General features: G+C 36.0%; 1 protein-coding gene across 1 annotated transcript in view; it reads left to right on the top strand.

The window, feature by feature from the left end:
• The window catches only part of LOC106087998 (facilitated trehalose transporter Tret1-2 homolog), a 146,942-nt gene that overhangs the window by 46,090 nt on the left and 86,186 nt on the right, over positions 1-14,666 (top strand). The window contains exon 2 of the mRNA XM_059361163.1: positions 1,532-1,573. The gene's annotated coding sequence lies outside the window, so the exon portion shown is untranslated. The remainder of the gene's footprint in view (positions 1-1,531; positions 1,574-14,666) is intronic.

A 14,666-nucleotide genomic window follows, 5' to 3' on the forward strand; every position in this document is an offset into this window, starting at 1 on the left:
GATGTCAACAAATATTGACGAAACGTTGGGACAAATGAAATAAATAGGAATTTTTATTTACGAAACGTAGGTCTAAAGAGCTTAAGATTAAATTTAATATAATCTAATTGGACGAAAAATAACTGAATACGTCAGTATCAAGTTTTATCCAAATCCAAAATAATTCAAATACAAACTCAGTTAATAAGGATACATTTTTAGCAATGGTGATGGGTGCCATAGATTCGACCCGGCAGAACGTAGCACGCTTTTACTTGCTTTTTCTATAATAACATTAAATGTTTCCTTTTCCATTTCTTCGCCATACAGTTTCTTCATGCCAGCTTCAGCTTTATCTTTGCCACAAAGCACTTCGTTTTGACTATTCCATACAAACCACTTATCGTGGATTTTAAACTTGCCATCTCTGACCATTGTCTTATGTTTGTTACATATATTCCTAATAAATAAATTTAATAGTTTGTTGCGTCGGCGCTTTGGGTTTGTATCTCTGCATATCGAGATTTTGCTAGATTTCTTGTGTTCCTAATATACGCTGGTGTGGATTCCTAGTCAAATTCCGCAGCTTCGTGCCGAAATAATTTGCACAACTACTTTTAAAACATTGTTAAAGACTTTTTTCACAGACCCCATTGCATTCTTCTCAATATTAATTGTTTTTGATTTGATTTTCTAACCATTGAATTTCTTCCTCCCTTTTCTTTTCATTATTTTTAAATACATATATTCATATTTAATATGTTTAAAATACCTATTTGGTATGTATATAAATGGGCTTAGTAAATTCTTACTCTAGCTAAGCTGTTCATCAAAAGAAGTTCATTGTAAATGTTTAGAGAATTACTATTGTATAAAGAAAAGAGCTACTAAGCTTAAAGCTTCATTTCTATTATCAGTTCATTGTCTCATGTTTCTTTCTTCGCGGTCTCACTAATAACATACCCTCATAAGTATAAAAAACATTTTACTACTCTCATCATCACTTGTAATTGATAACAGAAATGAGATGCATCAAGAAATTCCCCCCTTTGTTATTGCGTTCCATTACAATGAAACTGAGATTGGCGATTAAACAAATGTGTATTGTTTACTAGTTCGTCTTTCCAAATGTTCTATACTTATAGAATAGAACAATTGAATTCATTGATAAGACAGTTACAGTGAATGATTGCACTTAATATTGAAATATGTTGTGATTCATCTAGCTGATTGGCATTTCGATTTAAAATTGACATGCCATGATGAACTTAAGATTCATTGGATCAATTGTCGTAGTTAAGGAATATCCGGAATAACTTGATTTCTACCAGAAAAAGGTTATTGAAATCAATTGTTAACAATTCCAATATTTTAATTGATCTTATAGAATATAACCAATAGTTTAATACATTGTGTATTGAGTTAATGAAGAATAATGCGATCAGTCTTGTTGATAATATCTTGAACGCCTAATAAGAAGATTTTAAGATAAACCTACAGTGGACTTTTACCATTTCCTTAATATTAAAGCTTATCTTACTTTTCTTTACAGAATTCTTCAAATAGTGCTTATATAGTTCCTGATTAAATAACTGTAAGTATGATTACTCATTGTTTTTTGTTCTGTTTTTGTATAAGGAATAAATTGCGAAAATTCACAACTTCTTGCCCATACATATTATGTGCTTATTACTATTTCTGTTATCAAGCTGTAATAATTCTTTTATTTACTCAAAATGTGTAAACGCCATCGAAAAACCTATTCCTATCGTAATCGCTGTAATCGCGGCGTATGTACATGGTGAATATTCAGCTTGTTTTATGGGAGACCTCATCAGTTTGCCGCAATTGTGTTATTACCATAGTATTAATATTGTTGTTAGACTTTATATACCCTACACCACCACTGTGGTACAGGGTATTATAACTTTGTGCATTTGTTTGCAACGCTTAGAAGGGGAAGAGCTAGATAAGTATACTGATCGGCCTAGAATCACTTCCTGATTCGATTTAGCTATGTCCGTCTGCCGTCTGTCTGTCCATGTATTCTTGTGATCAAGTTACAAGTCGCATTTATTGTCCGATTGTCATGAAATTTTGAAAAAGTCTCATTTTTGGCTCAAGGACGAACGCTATTGATTTTGAACAAAATCGGTTTAGACTTAGATATAGCTCCCATATATATATATCTTATCCGATATGGCCTTTTAAGGCTGTAGAAGCCACTATTTTAGTCCGATCTTAACAAGATGTAGTACGAGGTGTTTTTTTTTGACGTCTTAATACGTGTGCAAATAAAATTCGGTTTATATTTAGATGTAGGTCCCCGATATATCTTTCATCCGAAATAGACTTTAGCCTGTTGAAATCACAATTTTCGTCCGATTTTGCATGAAACGTATTATTTGTCGTTCCAATACTTGCGGAAAATTTCATTAAAATCGGTCCTGATTTAGATATAGCTCCAATGTATATATTTTATCCGATATGGACTTTTAAGGCAATAAAAGCCATAATTTTGGTCACATCTCTAAAATATAGGGCGTGAGATATTCTATTTGACGTCCCAGTATGTGTCATCAAAATTGGCACACGTTTCGATATAACTCCCATATAATCTTTTATCCCATATGGTCTTTTAAAGATGTGGAAATCCAAATTTGTTGTCCCATTCGTATTATATAGTCGGCTCCGCCCGACTTTTGCCCTTCCTTAATGGTTTTTCTCTGCAATTGTTTAACATCTGCTCTGATATTGATAACAAAATGCAAGACTCTTTTACTTTACAAGTATTTGCCGACTAATCGCAGTTTATCAAAACCCAATGAAATAGATTGGGGAAATACGAGTAAACAAATTAATTTGAAAAACTTCCACTCAGGTATCTGTGGTTATCTTTTGATGTTGGTTTTGTTCGTATAATGCTTCGAATTTAATCGTTTTTTTTTCAATATTAGGTCAATCGATATGTAACTGAGATGATAAAGGGGATTTGATTTTGATCTGATGGATGTTGATTGATTTCACAACACTTTGAACGTTTTCCATGGACTCACGAAGTTGAATTTTCCAAGCACTTTGATACTGAGAACTCCTATTAAATCTTGAACTAAATTTGGAAACGTCTTGCTCCATTTGATCTTTTCATTAAAGTTTAGCTCTCCCTGTGGGCGTTAACTATAACAAGTCAAAGCGTGCTAAGTTCGGCTGGGGCGAATCTTGGGAACCCACCAACATGGATTCTGCAAAAAATTTATACAAAATAAAATTTATACAAATATACAGTTTTTGGAAGTCATAACGGAACACCACAAGCGAAACTTCAGCCAAATCAGACAATGTAAAGCGTACATGGCACAGTTGTTGGAAATCATAACAGAACACTACATGCAATATTTCAACAAAATCGGAGAAAAATTGTGCAAAATTTCAAGCGGTGAGCATTACGCCTTCGACCGCTATCGTGTTTTCGACAGACGAACGAAAGAACAGGGCTAGATCGACTGAGGACGTCGAGACATATGTATACAAATCCTTACAAGCCGCAATATATATATATAAAGGGTGATTTTTTTGAGGTTAGGATTTTCATGCATTAGTATTTGACAGATCACGTGGGATTTCAGACATGGTGTCAAAGAGAAAGATGCTCAGTATGCTTTGACATTTCATCATGAATAGACTTACTAACGAGCAACGCTTGCAAATCATTGAATTTTATTACCAAAATCAGTGTTCGGTTCGAAATGTGTTCAAATTTTGACAAATTTTGTTCAGCGATGAGGCTCATTTCTGGTTGAATGGCTACGTAAATAAGCAAAATTGACGCATTTGGAGTGAAGAGCAACCAGAAGCCGTTCAAGAACTGCCCATGCATCCCGAAAAATGCACTGTTTGGTGTGGTTTGTACGCTGGTGGAATCATTGGACCGTATTTTTTCAAAGATGCTGTTGGACGCAACGTTACGGTGAATGAACACATTTCGAACCGAACACTGATTTTGGTAATAAAATTCAATGATTTGCAAGCGTTGCTCGTTAGTAAGTCTATTCATGATGAAATGTCAAAGCATACTGAGCATCTTTCTCTTTGACACCATGTCTGAAATCCCACGTGATCTGTCAAATACTAATGCATGAAAATCCTAACCTCAAAAAAATCACCCTCTATCGTAAAGCTTGACATTTTTGAGGTTATACGTGCTCAGAACGTTTTGAAATACGAGCTTTATTTGTGTTGTTTACAGTAACTTAAAAGATTTATCTCGCTAGAGTTAACTAGAATTAAATCCTAAACATTTTCATGCGATTATTTTTCACAACTTTCGACGTGGATTAACTCAACAACAGTGCATCGATGAACTTAATACAATTTTTGGCGATGAAGCTCCATCAAGGACCAGTGTTTATCGATGGTATGGTGAATTCGACCATGGTCGTAGTTCACTCCAGGACGAATTTCGCGAAGGTCGTCCAAAATCAGTTGTTGTTCCAAAAATTATTAATGCTGTGCAACAACTGATAATGCATGATCGTCATGTGACCTATCGTGAGATTGAGACAATCTTAGGTATTAGTGGAACAAGAACACATTGAATATTGCATGAACATTTGACCGTCACAAAAATTTGTTCGCGTTGGATCCCATACAATTTGTCAATCACTCAAAATGGCTCGTATCGATTGGTCGAAAGAAATGCTCCAAAAATTCGAAATAACTGCATTTTTGAGAACTCAAAACCGATCGATTTGATGAGTCACCCACGTATAGTCCGACTTGCCACCGAATGACTTCTCTTTATTCCCGCACGTAAAAAACAAAATGAGAGGTCAACGTTTTTCGATACCTGAAGAAGCGGTTGATGCGTTTAGAATGCATGTTTTGGAGATACCTCAATCAGAGTGGAGAAAGTACTTCGACAATTGGTTCAAACGCATGCAAAAGTGCAAGCGATCTTAATGGGCCATATTTTGAAAAACAATAAAGCGATTTTCGATGAGTAATATCAGATTCATGTTATGGCATCATCGAATCAGTCTCCAAGTATGTATTAGAATATAAGGATTAAAAAACAAAATTGGAAATATACTACTTTTCGAATAAACAAAGAAAATTTAATTTTAATATACAAAAATTTCACCATAATTTGATTTTCTAAAATATAAAATTTTCAAAATTTGATCCTCACACTTCACACAATGTTAAAGTAAAATACGTCTATATCTTCCGTTCCGTATCATCTACAGTTTTCATAAAACCTAAACCTCCTTTCTCTTTTGCTGCTGGGGCTTGAATTTGATTTTCTAAAATATCAAATTTTCAAAATTTGATCCTCACACTTCACACAATGTTAAAGTAAAATACGTCTATATCTTCCGTTCCGTATCATCTACAGTTTTTATAAAACCTAAACCCCATTTCTCTTTTGCTGCTGGGGCCTGAAATGTGATAGCTGATAGATGTTTTTGCCATATAATTTTTCTTGTTTAATTCGTATATTTTCAAAATATCCAGTTAAACTTAAGTTTAGCACGTGTTCCTCTTGTTGTTTTCAGTTCTACATAGATAATGTTTTTCCAATGAAGTTTGGCGTATTGCGCTTCAATTTGAATAGAGTGGATTCAATCATTCATCAGAAACAGGGGAATTACTTGGGGCTTTAAAAACGATTTCAATACAAAAATACACAAATAATTTGTTGTTGACATTCCGCAGCAATTAAATCATGTACTTTTTTGTATTTTTTAATAGATGGCTATAATACCTGGGTAATATATATTAGCGTGGTTATTATAGGATTTTAACAAATATTTGTTTAATAATTATTATCTCAAATATCGTCATATTTTTATTATTTTATAATAACATGCAATGATGCATTGCCAGCTCACAATTATTGTTTTAATTATTTTGTTTATCTTGGGCAGTATGTGTGAAATTTTTGTAGCATAGTGTTTTGGGATAACTCTATGACAACTATAATAAGTTGAATATCCCCTCATGTGGATTTTTCTCCACGGAATTCGCTTTGATTCCCAAAAAACTCATTAACCGGCTGACTGGCTGTCATGTTTGCCTTCATTTTTTGTAACACAATTATTTATTTCCTTATTAAATTTAACAAAACTCTCAGACATGATAAGTCCACAAACACAATTGCTTTCATAAGATGGCAAAAAATTCCGTATAGGTTTATGACACAAATGAATTCAATTTAAATTATTTGTTAATTTGATAATAACAGATCAAATGTCAAACAAATTCTTGCAGTACAGCATTAACGCAGCTTGGAGATTGTGTCTCTTAGTTGCGCAGACAGACAACTCACATTCGTAAAAAACACAATTTGGTATAGTCGAAAAAGTACCCTCATAAACAAATGGAATAGGTTTTATTAAACGTCTTATCTAATAAACAGTTTTAAAATCATACCCACAACCACAACCACAGTCACTCAACAGTCAGCAGTAAACAATTTAATTAAACACTTTTAAAAATGCATTTTAAATTAAAACACTGTAACAAGAACAATTCTCACCATCACCTGAGTCATAGTAATAAAATTTAATTGTTTATTTGAATTTCAAATATCCAGCAGCCGTTACAAATTTCAAGCATATGAAAAAGTTTAAGAAGCATCGAGTTTACCTTTCGTATTTAGTGTGTGGGTGTGTGTGTATGTGTCTATGTGTCTTAAGAGTTTAAAAACCATTGCCATTCAAACTTCCCAAACTGTATTCTCATACAAAGCTTTTTCAAGAGAGTCTGTTGATGTACTTGGTTTAGCTTTTAATGATGTGAGAGAAAGCTAAATATTATTTCACAGTGGTTAGAGGCTGGTGACACATTTTTGTGATCTCATAAAAAAAGTTATATCTACCAATATACCTACCATAAAAATTAAAAAAAACATATTTAATATCTTATATATAAAAATCAATTTGTGTTTGTTTGTAGGTTTGTTTGTTTGTTTGTGTGTTCCTTATAGACTCAGAAATAGCTGAACCGATTTTCTTGAAATGTTCACAGATGGTGCATAATGACCCCGTGGTGAAAATAGGGTACTACATTTTTTGATATCTGAAGGGGGGGCGAACCCTCCCCCTTACCCTAATTTTCCGATACCCCAGATCTCGGAGATGGGTGGTGCGATTTAAACGAAATTTTGTGTGCTCTTATATAGTACCCTAAAAATAAAAATTTGGCATCCAAATTTCGGTTGGGGTACCTAGGGGGCTGCCCCACCCTAAAACCTACCAAACATATATTTAGACCAATCATGACAATATGGGACTCATATGAAAGGTATTTAGGATAAGAAAACGTATCTGATATCCAATGGTGGACCAGGTGCTGGGGGGCCACCCCAAGCCCCAAAACACCTTTAAATCGAACATATTTACCGACCATGGCAATATGGGACTCAAATGAAAGGTATTTGTGAGTAGAATACGAATTTGATATCCAAATGTGGGACCACGTTTCTGGGGGTCCACCCCTTTCCCAAAACACCCCCCCAACAGGACTTATTTACTGACCATGGGAAAATGGGGCTTTATAAAAGGTATTTGAATGTAGAATACGATTCTGATATCCAAATATGGGACCAAGTGTTTGGTGGGCCGCCTCTCACCAAAAACATCCCCCAAAGGGGACAAATTTACGACCGTGGCAATATGGGGCTCAAATGAAAGTTCTTTGGGAGTAAAGCACTAATTTTATATCAATATTGGGGATAAATGTCTATGGGGCCACCCCACCCCCACCACACAACCCATTGAAGTATTTTCTGACTGTTGCAATATGAGGCTCAAATAAGAGGGGTTTTAAAGTGGAATACGAATCCGATATATATTTTCAAGGCCAACTCACTGAGTGGCCCCCCATCCCCCAAAACACCCCCAAGCAGGCCATGTTTGCCGACTATGGAAATATGGGGCTCTAATTAAAGTTATGTGGGAGTAGACCACGTATTGGATATCAATATTATGGGCCAACTGTCAAGCGGACGTCCCACCACCATAACAACCCCCAAGTAGGACGTATTTGCTCACCAAGATAATTTGGGTCTTAAAGAGAGTGGAACTAAATATTCATGGGTTTTAGGGCAAATACCCCAAACCGGACATATTTGCAGACTTTAAGGTTTACAATAAGGTGTTTAAATGAGATTAGAAAACGAATTTGATATCCACTTTTGAGGCCAGTGGCAATATGAGGTTCAAATAAATGATATATAGATATATGAGAATAGTGCACGTTGCTGATATATTTAAATAAATGGTATTTGAGAGAAGAGCACAATGCTCCCCCGAAAACACCACTAAATCAGAAATCATGAGAATACCGGGCTGAAATGAAGTCTTGGAGTACACCTTACATCCAAACTTAAATTCGTAGACCAATAAAGATTATATTGTTAAACTGTTAGTCAAGTTAGCGTGGTATTTCACTAAAAGATCTTTAATTGTCCAAAATAAATATACCAAGGAAACTTTTGTTCCATATAGAGTAAAACAAGTCGCAGCGAAGCGGGCCCGGGTCAGATAGTAAATTATATAAATTCTTGATCGGCGTAAAAATCTAAGACGATCTAGCCATGTCCGTCCGTTTGTCCGTCAGTCTTTCATGCTACACTCTTTAAAAATAGAGAAATTGAGCTGAAACTTTGCACAGATTCTTTTTTTTTTTGTCCATAAGCAGGTTAAGTTTGAAGATGGGCTATATAGCCCCATATAGACCGATCCGCTGATTTAGGGTTTTAGGCCCATAAAAGCCACATTTATTATCCGATTTTGCTGAAATTTGGGACAGTTGTGTTATGCCAGTCGACATCCTTCTTCAATTTGGCTCAGATCGGATTATACAGACCGATCCGCCGATTTTAGGTCTTAGGCCCATAAAATCAATGAGTTGTGTTAGGCCTTTCTACATTTTTCTGCAATTTGGTCCAGATCAGTCCAGATTTGGTTATAGATGCCATATTGACCGACCTCTCGATTTATGGTCTTAGGTCTGTAAAAGGGGCATTTATTATCCGATGTGCCCGAAATTCGGGACAGTGAGTTATGTTATTCCCGTCGAAATCTTTCTGCAATATGGCCCAGATCGGTCCAGATTTGGATATAACTGTTATATAGACCGATCTCTCGATTTAAGGTTTGTGGCCCATAAAAGGTGCATTCATTGTCCGAATTCGTCGAAATTGCGTTAGGCCCTTCACCAATCCTCTTTAATTTGGTTCACACCGGCTCAGATTTGGATATTGCTGTCATATAGACCGATCTCTCGATTTAAAGTCTCGGCCCCATAAAAGGTACATTTATAATCCGATTTCACTGAAATTTGACAAATTGACTTATGTTAGGCTCTTCGACGTATCGACGTATCCGTATCGTATATGGTTCAGATCGGTCTATATTTGGATATGGCTACCAAAAAACCAGTATTTCTTCTACAAAATTGAACAATGACTTATACTTATTAGCCCACTCAATGTCTGTGTCCAATTTGGTTCAAATCGGACCATATTTCGATTTAACTGCTATGGGGGCATACATTGTGAATTTTTCACCAGATTAGGACGAAAGGTGGTTTAAATATGTACCCGAGGTTGTGGGTATCCAAAGTTCGGCCCGACCGAACTTAACGCCTTTTTACTTGTTTAGATATAATTTTTTAATTTTAGGTCGTCCCGCAGTAAATGTTCTATAAATAATGAGAGGCCACCGTGGAGCAGAGTTTAGCTTGTCCGATTATGGCTCTAAATGCCTGAAAAAACATTTGCAACTGGCGACATTTGTATCGTATTTTTTCAAAGATGCTGTTGGACGCAACGTTACGGTGAATGAACACATTTCGAACCGAACACTGATTTTGGTAATAAAATTCAATGATTTGCAAGCGTTGCTCGTTAGTAAGTCTATTCATGATGAAATGTCAAAGCATACTGAGCATCTTTCTCTTTGACACCATGTCTGAAATCCCACGTGATCTGTCAAATACTAATGCATGAAAATCCTAACCTCAAAAAAATCACCCTTTAATTCCAGATCGTTTAATTGCAAAGCTTTTTACTTTCTGAATTTCTACTAATGGGAAACATTCTTCATTGTAGAAACTTAAGTTAATTTAAACGTATTTCAATTATTCGACCTTCGTATCTTTCAAAAACATCGGATAATTGAAACAAATTTCTTGTATGAATTTTCGAATTCGCTTTCAATTAAGCGAACTCGACTGCACATGAAAAGTATTCCCACTGTTCCTTAATGCAATGTTCATGGGCAAATTTTCACACAAAATTTAAAACTCTCCTTAACGAATTGATACACCCATTAATAAGTACAGCCATATTCTGATTCATTTTAACCATGTCCGACTAACAGTCCATGAATTTTTGTAATCAAAGAACCATCGCAATTTCCGTTCGTTTATCCCAACGTTTGTCATAGTTTTGTTTTTGGCCTACCAACGATTTAGATTACACTTGTGAGTGAGTCTAGCAGTTATCACCTTAGAGTCTTTTCAAGCGAATTTATCGAACTAAGTAAAATATGGAAATCCGTTGGAGTGACGTCTGGTGAGTATGGCAGATCTTAAGGAACCTCCCTGGAGGGCGACGTTATCTAGGCATTGCTGTAAAGAAGGTTAACTTAACGACTTCTGTTGGGTCTTATCTGCTGCAAAGCATCGCTTGCAGGTTGTAACTGGTCTATATTAAAGATTTTCAAACATGTTGCACCAGGCCCTCGCAACCAACCATTGCATTATTTAGGTGCAGGTCTTTCATCATTTCTCTGGGGCACCGTTGCGTGGGATGATGCCTCAGGAAATCGAAATACCATATGAAAAACTTAAAAAGTTTGTAACTCCTTGCAATTTTATGGAAATCTTAAAATAGTTATAGTTCTCTAACTTGGCTTTGTATGGGATAAGGTGGTAGAATGGTAGTTTTTCGCTGCACCATGGCATAAAATCTTTAGTGTTGGTTTGCTATTGTTGACTATACAAATACGTGATGGGCCAATGCCCCGGAAAAACCCACAATCCGAGCTCTAGCCATCTCAAAGGCTTCTCCCTTTCCTACCTTACATAAATTACAAGTTTTGGGGTCATGTATCTAGAGTCAACCCTACATCCCTGTTTTGATTTTTGGTTTTTGCGTCTCTTTAGGGCACCGCTGCGTGCAATAATGCCTCAGGAAATCGAAATACCACATGAAAAACAAAAAATGTTTGTAACTCCTTGGAATTTTAGGAAAATCTTGTAGACTATACAAATACGTGATGGATCAATGCCCCGGGAATACCCACAATCCAACCTATATCCATCTCAAAGGCTTCTCCCTTTGTGGTCATGTATCTAGGGGCAACCTTATATCTTTGTTTTGAGTCCCATGTGTGAGGTAGAAGTTCCACTTCTCCTTAAAATTCCACTTCATTTTTGGTTTTTGCGTTTCTCTGAGGCACTACTTTTTGTCTCCCTTGGTTTTTGTGTCTCCCGTCTCAGAGACACACAAAAACAGGAGGAGCTATCCGCATTCCGTTTTCTTTGCGTTCTGCCTTCAGTTTGAGTGGAACCCCAGCTCCAAATTTTTGTGTAAATCTTTGGTTAACCACCTCTGATGCTCTTGCCGGGATTTGAACCCAGTTCTTTAGCCTCAAAGGCACATATGCTAATCTATGTGCCTTTGGCCAAGTCAGAAAAAAAATTAATTCTACTTTAATAACTTAAAATGATTGTAACTTCTCCTGAATCCAGGAGCGTGATTAGACCAATACTTACTTACGCCTCAGTAGTTTGGTGGACTGCTATGGAGTAAAAGTGCAAGATAAGGACCATACAACAGGTTCAGAGAACATGTTGTCTTGGCATAGGCGGAGCGATGAGGACCACGCTCACTAGGGCACTGGAGACTATTCTAGATATCCGACCCATTGACATACAGACAGCCATAAATCTCATAGACGTAGTGGCTGCCTCACACTTAGGCAGCCACTACGGCTATGAGATTTGTGGCGATGGGAGCAGCTCATACCATCGCGGTATAATTGAGGCGACGATAGGAAACTTGGAAGGAAGGAAAGAGGTTTTCGATCGGATATCAGAGATGAACCTTTAAGTCGATTGCGGGGCACTGCTGCCATCGGCACAGTCTTGGATTGACGGAACCCTAGTATTGCCATCTGGAAGATCATGTTACACTGATGGATCAAAGCTAGAGGACAGAGTGGGCCTGGTGTTTTACATTGGGAACCCAGGGACTGAGATCTGTTTTAGACTGCGTGACCATAATACGGTCCCGCAGGCGGTGATCCGAGCGATCACGGAATGCGTGAAGTGGTGTGGTGCTAACGCGAAGACGTCGATTTTAAACACCTTTACCGACAGTAAAATTGCCATAAGGGCAATAACAACCAAGATGGTAAGGTCACGAATAGTCTTGTAGTGTAAGAAGGAGAGGATGGCAAAATCCGCATCGTTTGGATGCCGGGCCATAACGGAGTAAGGGGAAATGAAAGGGCAGACGATTTGGTGGTTAAGGTTAACCCGAAGACTTTCGGGTCGACGCAGTCCGAGTTAAGGGAGAGGGCGAAGAATGCACATGCATTCTTTTTTTTATTAGTTACTTTATAGGTTTTAGAGCTCACAACAAGCCGATTACTGGCTTAGGTGTATGTCCATAGTGGTATGAGGCGGATTAATATCTGCACCCTCTTCTCAACCTAACCTAACTCCTTAAGCAAAGCAACACTAAAAAATTGATATCAAACCGTAAACGAAATAGGCGACTATTTAAACAAATTATGGTATATTAAGTTGTAGAAAATTAGTATATTTGCCGCCACCCCTCTAAAAAATTTAACTATTAAATTTGATGCAAATATTATACGGGTTCCAGTTTTGTATTTTAGTTCTTTCTGATACATTCGTTTTTTATTCAATGTCCTATAATCGTATCACATGAAGGCCAATTCTGCATATATCTTTTTCTCTCTCATGCTTCGTCTCTAAGCATGCTATCCAAATTTTCACATTTTATAAAAATAGACCTATATATACGAAAAAATTTAACATGATATATGCATATCAACTGGCAAAATAAATTTGTGTGTTTGCTGGTATAAATTTATTTATAAAAATCCCCCAAAGGAATTTTTCGGGAGACTGATTTCGCCCAATCATTGCAGTTCACTTCAATACATAATATAACTTTTAATGAGTTTTCAGAGTAAAAAAAAAACTCAAAACAAGTGAATGACTTTAATACTTGCTACAAAAAAGTATTGAATGTAAAAAAGGAATTGTGGGTGATTTCTTTTTCAATCAGTGCTATGAATTTCCGTAGTGCTGGTGTATATTCGTATGTTCAACTTTTGATTTGTCTATAACGGAAACAAGAGTGAGAGAAATAGAGGCAAATATTGGCTGACAAAAAGAGGGGGACTTTTGTTGGGACATTAGAGAGCCGTTGAAATGTGAGCCAAGTAAGAAAACACAAACAAAACGAATGTCGGTCGAGCCCCCATTTTAATAAGCTGTATACAAAATAGTTTTTGCCAACAGTACCATAACATAACCAGTTTGTAATAAAGCGTGCGTCAAGGTCTTCGCAATAATCATCTAAGATATTAAAATAGTCGGACAGATTGCTATTCAGAGAGAAAGGTTACAAAAGCGCGTATATGATTGTTAAGATTGTGATCAATTATATGTAGTTATCACAAACATTTTATAAAGAGTTATAAGAATTAATAGCTAGCTTGAAAAGTTTATTCGCAGTAGCTAATGTTCCAAAGGTTAATTGAATATGAAAAGAATCACAACAAAACAATAATTCATGACTAACCAGTTCGCAAATGATTTCAATTTTATTTTTATTGCATTTTAATTTTGATTTTGGCTTTATTATTATATCATAGAGAAGATTTGGCTTTATTGTGTAATACCTCACTTGTACTTAGCAGTTTTTTTAGAAGCTAATTAAAAGTTACAAAGATTTCATCTTTCGTTCTTTTTGCTAAATAAAATCTAGAACACTTAAATGGACCTAAAGCACCACTATGGCTTGATATTACGTTTAGAATAAGTCACAAAATAAAGCAGTTGCTTGCTAACGATCATTTAAAGAGTGGCCACGACGATGATGAGTTTAATACCAACGGAGTTCGTTATTTCTTTACCAGTGGTGTCCAATTAAAATTTTCTTTAAAAAAAAAATCATATGCAAATGCGGAAATTCACATCAATATCACATTATATAACTTAAAATGCTTGCATCTCTTCAAATATGTGCTTAATAGGGAAAAATAAGTTCTTATGCTAGCTACACTCATAGAAAAAAGTTATTGGGTTGCCCAAAAAGTAATTGCGGATTTTTTAAAAGAAAGTAAATGCATTTGTAATAAAACTTAGAATGAACTTTAATCAAATATACTTTATTTACACTTTTTTTTCTAAAGCAAGCTAAAAGTAACAGCTGATAACTGACAGAAGAAAGAATGCAATTACAGAGTCACAAGCTGTGGGATATAGCTCCCATATAAACCGATATCCCGATTTGACTTCTTGAGTCCTTACAAGCCAAAAATTTTGTCCGATCTGGCCGAAATTGAGCATTTAGTGTTTTGTTATGACTTTCAACAACTGTGCCAAGTACGGTCAAAATCGGTCTTTATCCTGAT

Source organism: Stomoxys calcitrans, chromosome 1 (assembly GCF_963082655.1).
Source record: "Stomoxys calcitrans chromosome 1, idStoCalc2.1, whole genome shotgun sequence".
Classification (NCBI taxonomy): domain Eukaryota; kingdom Metazoa; phylum Arthropoda; class Insecta; order Diptera; family Muscidae; genus Stomoxys; species Stomoxys calcitrans.